Below are 6663 nucleotides of genomic sequence, written 5' to 3'. Positions count from 1 at the left end.
TGAACGATGAAAGATGGCGGATCAGTCTGCACCGTCTCCCCCCACCCCCCCCACCCCCCCGTCCGTCCCCCCCCCCCCCCCCGCCCCACTCTGCTCCTCCGTCAGCGACCTACATCACCTTAGCCGCAGAGTGGGAGCGAGTGCATTACTGAGTGAGGTGGTTCCACCCTGGGCAAAACAGAATTGTTTTTCCCAAAGCACCATCACCTGACCCGCCCATGCCTGATCACTTCCTGGCATCGGATCAGAGGAGCAGTGAGCTGCAGCTGTGACCAGCGCCAGGCTGATCCACCCTCTTGGCTGCGGGAGGATGCCTGGGGGCCACGCAGCCCATAAAACAACGCACTGCTTTGTTCCGTGTCAGGTCCCTGACGGCAAAATGGGCCAGCAGAATGGGCCACTGCGGAGCTGAACAATATGTGCACGCACATGTACACGTACACAAACACCGCTGTGGACAAGAAGGAGCCAGGCAGAGGGAAGGATGGGAGAGGAGAGAGCCTGGAGACTGGGTAACTGTGCTGCTCCTGCCCTCCGGCCTCTTCTGTTGTGTTTCTTCTTGCAGTGAGCTGCTCACTAATTAGTTACTATGGCTACAGACAATGTTGGCCTCTGTTTGAGTTCCTTAAGGTGCAGTTACTTTATTAAAGGTGGGTTTTTTTCCCTGTGTGATTCAGATTGTAGTAAAAACAAGTGCTCACAGATAACCTGGGAGTTATTTAGCAGTAAACAAAAACAGCCCTGCCTTCTCCCCACGGCCCTGGGCCTTCAGTTGGTTTACGGTTGTAACAAGGAACGGCTCTACCAACGCTGGCAGGATTGGCTTGGACCTCCGTTCCCCCCCCCCCCCCCCCACCTCCCCGGCCGCTGGCACCCCACACCTCCCCCCCTCCCCTCACCCTTCCACAGGGGCACCGCTAACCTGGCTGGGGTGCCACTTGCCGAGGTACACCTCTCTGAGAAGGGTCCCAACCCAAAAACATCACCCATCCTTTTTCTCCAAAGCTGCTGCCTGACCTGCTGAGTTACTCCAGTACTTTGTGTCTACCTTTAATATAAACCAGCATCTGCAGATTTTTGTTTCGACACCTGTCTAAGCTTCGTTTGACCTTGGCCGTCCTTTTGTACAGAGGTCACGATCCTCAACAGGGTGCTCAGTGACCACAGGGTTCGATGCTGACCTCTGCTGCTGTCTGTGTGGAGTTTGCACGATCCCCTTGTGGCCGCGTGGGCTTCCTCTGGGTCTTGCGGTTTCCTCCTACATCCCAAAGAAGTGCAGGTTTGTAGGTTAATTGGCCCTCGGTAAATTCCCCCTAGTCTGTAGGGAGTGGATGTGAAAGTGGGATAACATAGAACTAGTGTGAACGGGTGATTGCTGGTAGGTGTGGACTCGGTGGGCAGAAGGGCCTGATTCCATGCTGCATCTCTGAACCAAACCTAGCTAAACATCAGAGCCCAGGGTACAGGTGGGCGGGGAACATGGAGCAGGAACACAGGGAGGGGTGTTGGCCTGTCACTGGATCCACCGCTCTCGACCTGGTGACTGCATACATCATTCAGTACAGCGCAGGAACAGGCCCTGCGGCTCACAATGTTCGTGCTGATCATGATACCAAGTTCATCTCCTCTGCTCGCACGTGATCTATAGTCCTCCTTTCCCGCATATCCACGGGCCTTTGTAAAATCCACTTTCCTATCTGCCACCGCTGGCAGTACGTTCCTGGTACTCACTACTCTCCATGTAAAACAAAACCTGCCCTGCACATCTCCTTTAAACTTTGCCCCTCTCACCTTCAACCCATGCCTCTCTGATATTTCCTCCATGGGAACAAGACGAAGGCTGCCTACCCTATCTTTGCCTCATAATTTGATATACATCTATTACGCCTCCCTTCACCCTCCAACGTTTCAGTCTCTTGTGTCCGGATTCATTTGCTGTTTTGGGCACAAGGCAAGAGGTGGTAGACCTTCTTCATTTGATCAAAGTTGTCACATTTCCCAATATTTGGGAGTTCTCACACTGCATAAAAGCAAACACTGTCCCTGCTTGTTTCTGAGATTAACACTCACAGTCTTTCCCTGTGACAGGCCAGATGCCACTAAGCTGGAAAGTGCAGAGACAATTAACGAAGAAGTTTCACGTTGATGATTCAGGATAAGATCTCGCTTCAGGACCCCAGGCATCAACTTACTCCTTTTGCCTCCACAGATGCTGCTCGACACACTGAGTTCTTCCAGCAATGTTCTTTTTGTTCCAGGTTGGAGCATCTGCACTTCATCATCAAAAGCAATTGGTGGTCCACTTAGTGGATGAATGTGAATGCAGTGGAGCTGGTTGTGGCAGTGCCAGGTACAATCAAAGTCAGTAGCATTTGTACTCTCATAAACCGTGGCCGTTGGGTCGGGGGAGTTGTGCTACAGACAATAGGTGCAGGAGTAGGCTATTCGGCCCTTTGAGCCAGCACCACCATTCAATGTGATCATGGCTGATCATTCTCAATCAGTACCCCGTTCCTGCCTTCTCCCCATACCCCCTGACTCCGCTATCCTTAAGAGCTCTATCTAACTCTCTCTTAAATGCTGGCCTGATGTTGTACTTTATCCGAGGCTGGATAATGGGCTTGGTATTACTGCCTGTGCACAATGTGTGTGAGGATGCTTAGCTCTCATCAGGTACCGGTGAATCTGGTTTCCATTTGGCTGTGGTTACAACAGGTTTTAATTTCCTACCTGGGCACATCTCCAAACCCATGATGAAGGGGCTCTCTAGCCCAATAACACAGACTGCTTGTGAACAAGGGGGGATTAAACAACAGAGATGCACGGTTACCTGTTGCTTTTTGTTTTAGAAAATCAAGCTGTGAATCTCATAGTCACAGAGTAAAGCATGGAACAAGGCTCTTTGGCCCACCTTATCCATGCCGACCATGTTGCATACTGGGCTTGTACCATTTGCATTTGGCCCATATCCCCCTCAATCTTTCCTATCCATAGATCTACCCAAATGTCTTTTAAAAGTCGGAATTGTATCTGCTTCTGGCAGCTCTTCCTCTGGCAGCTTGTTCCAGATACAGACTACCCTCTGAATGAAAAAGTTGCCCCTGAGGTCCCTTAAATCTCTCTCCTCTCACCTTAAGCCTATGGTTTTAGAATCCTCTACCCTGTGAAAGAGACTGTTAACATTCACTTTACCCATGTCCCTCATGACCTTGTACACCTCAATAAGGCCACCCCTCAGCCTCCTATGTTCCAAAGAAGATAGCCCCAGCCTATCCAACCTCTCCCTATAACTCAAACCCACAAGCCCAGGTAACATCCTGGTGAATCGCTCTGTTTCCAATGTGTTGGGAGCAGAGGATAGACACAAAATGCCGGAGTAACTCAGCGGGACAGGCAGCATCTCTGGAGGGAAGGAATGGGTGACGTTTTGGGTTAAGACCCTTCTACAGAGGGTTCCATGCGCTGCTTCCATCGGCAGGTGAACACTGCTCAGTGACTGCCTCCTTCAGCTCTTCCTCAAACAGATCACTTGATATTCAAATATGTTACGCTTTACTTCTAACCTTTAGCTACCTCTATCTGGCCTGCGTCTGTTGTTTAAATTCCCCACCACTGACTACTGCATTTTTGTTGAAAAGAAAGAAAGAACTCTTCCCCTGGTACCAGGTCAGGCCGGGGCAGGTCTGGAAGCCCTTGAACCCCAGGCCAGGGACACAGCTGAGTGCAGGTGCTGGGGGACACAAAGGGTCTCTACCTCCCTTGACCTAGACCTCCCCCTCCGTGTATAACCCGGGGTTTGGGGCAGTTTTAGATTCCCGTCCTGCCTGTTCTCTCCATGCTAACAATGTCTGGTGGGAACCAACGCTGTAGACATTCGGATCTTGTTTTGATTTTCATTTTGTAGTTTTATGGGGTAACCCATTCCAGGAGTAAATTTCAGGTCATCGGCTCCCACATTCAGATGCCTTTAGCACCACCAGGAATCATGCGTTGAAGGGAATTTATAGGATTTTTTCAGTTTACAACTTTTTAAGAAACCTCGGTGGAATGAAGCAGATAGAGAGAGACAGCTGGCAGTGTTGCCGCGGTGGTGAGCTGATTTCAGGATGTGCTCTGCTTGTGTAAGCATGGTGTTCCCTGTCCACTGGGATCTGCTCCCTGCATTGGGAAGCCGGGTGCAGGAGGGAGGAAGGACTGTAAGTCTAGAGGCTAATCAGACAGTTTCTCACTTTAAGAATACTTAAACTGAGAATATATTGTTATCTGATGATTATTAAAGAATGAGCAAGTATACTTGCTTTCACCGGAGGTCCAGTCCATACTTTAGTTCTGGTTCCAACGATTAACACCACTCCCATTATATCTAGAAAGATGATAATATGTCAATAACATTTAAAGGGACCTGCATTTATTAGAATGTTGTTAGTTTTGTTATTGTATATACAATTACCTTCCATATGCACAGACAGAATCTCATTCTTGTACTGATTCTCCAAAGGAATAATAACATATTATCGTTTAATATTTCACGTGGCTTCCATTGTCCTCTGTAAAAATCCGATCCCTGATCTGAGAGCTGCATGAGAGTGGGTTAGCAGCAGAGTTGGAGTGGATGGAGACGATGGGACAAATGCCTCGTTTCGAACATCCCCATCTCCGATCACGCTCCCTCTCCCACCATCTCCACCCTCACTGCCAGCTCTTTCACTGCAGGGTTGCAGTGGGGTTTCCACAGCCACTGTCTGGTATCTTGGACCAGGGCAGATCACTCCTCATCCTCCTGCGCTCCAGGGAATAGAATCCCAGCCTACTCAACCTCTCCCTAAGGCTCAGATCCTCTAGTCTTGGCAACAACTGAGAGGTTGGTGAATGGGATTCCACAGAAGTTGGAATGCGGGTGGCTCTGGATGAGTTCAGGTCTGCGGAGAGTGCACGATAGGGAACATTTCACTGCAGTGAAGCATTGGTCAATCCCCTGGGCTGCTCTTGGATAGAACAACTCAGTCATAGTGTCTTTATCTCCCCCCACATAACCAGACCCAGGTTCCAACAGCAGTGGTTCCACAGATGTGGGATCTTTTTCATATTGTTGTTTTTATTTCCATTTACCCAAGGTAGGGAGCTGCCATGAGGTGCACACTTGCACGTTGTCTCTAAAATGGAGACAAACTCACACCCCACACGGAGAATAATCAACGAGGCAAAACACAGCTTTGACATTCCTGTCTTTCCTTTGTGGCAGGTTGCTTAGTTTCGCAGTTGAATGAAAGGCCCATGATTTAACCTAAAACTTGAGCTGATTCTGTCAATTCAGATACTGACTAACTTGTTGAGTATTACTGGAATCTTTTTTTTTGTTATTTTGAATTATAAATGCTTTAAATTTGAAGTTTTGAAGTTGTGTAAGTCAGGAGCTAAAGTTAGTGGGAGGTAGAGGTCCAATAAAAAGCATCAAAATAAGTGTACAATGAGGGTAATGGAGGGAATGTCCGTGGACAGGTGGGTCTAAAGATGACATTGACTAATAAAGTCCAGATGAGCAGAAGATTCAGTAAATGGACTAAATTCATTCCACTCATCAGATTTCACAATGGACAATACACAATTGTAGTGCTACCAGAAGGATTAAGTAATACATAGCACATGAAACCATTAGAAAAGAACCTGTTGTGCCGAAACTAAAGAATGCGAGGCCCACAAGTGAATACAGCGGCTGAACCTGAAGGAATTGAAATGTTGCAAGCTGCAGTGATGGAAGGAAACGATCGTAGTCAGCTCTCAATATGTTCTGCTGGAGGCTGGACCCCGTGTTAGAACAGTGCAGGATAGCGGCTCAGCAGGTGGAGCCACTGCCTCACAGCACCAGAGACCTGGGTTCGACCACGACCGCAGGTGCTGTCTGTCTGGAGTTTGCATGTTCTCCCTGTGACCACGTGGGTTTCCTCTGGGTGCTCTGGTTTCCTCCCACATCCCAAAGGCGTGCGGGATCATGATTTAATTGGCCCTCTGTAAATTACCACTAGTGTGTACGGAGTGGATGAGAAGTAGTGTGAACAGGTGGTCAGCGTGGATTCAGTGGGCCGAAGAGCCTGTTTCCATGTTGTATCTCTAAACTAAAACTAAAAGAGAGAGAGAGAGCAGGCGGCATTTCAACCGCTCCATTCATGCTGTCCCATTGATGTCTCCACTGATGTGTGGTCACTGCTGTAATGTGGAAAACAGCGATCAAATTGTGCAGCAATCTCCCACGGATACCAATGTAATAACCAGTGAGTATTATTAGAGTCATCACTGCTGCAGGATGCGTGGTGTTGCAGACATTGGGGAACTCCCTGGTCTTCATGTCCCCCATATCCTTCTGACAGGGGAATTGGTTTAGAGAGGTGCCTTGGCAACATAGCACAACCACAGCACTATGCTGCTGGGTAAGGGATGATCTGGCTGAATGTCCGTTTCAGACACAAGACTACTGTCCATCCAGCTTTGCTGGACAATGGAATTAGAACAACCCATGAGTAGTCCTAGAGCTGTAGGCATGGATACAGGCCCTTCGGCCCACCATGTCCATGCTAACCGTTGCATATTGGGCTGGTCCCATTTGCATGCATTTAGCCCATATCCCTTGAAACGTTTCCTATCCATACATCTGTCCAATGTATTTTA

Source organism: Rhinoraja longicauda, chromosome 6, assembly GCF_053455715.1.
Source record: "Rhinoraja longicauda isolate Sanriku21f chromosome 6, sRhiLon1.1, whole genome shotgun sequence".
In the NCBI taxonomy this organism is placed as follows: Eukaryota; Metazoa; Chordata; class Chondrichthyes; order Rajiformes; family Arhynchobatidae; genus Rhinoraja; species Rhinoraja longicauda.
The sequence above is the reverse complement of the archived record's forward strand: the minus strand, read 5'-3'. Positions refer to the sequence as shown.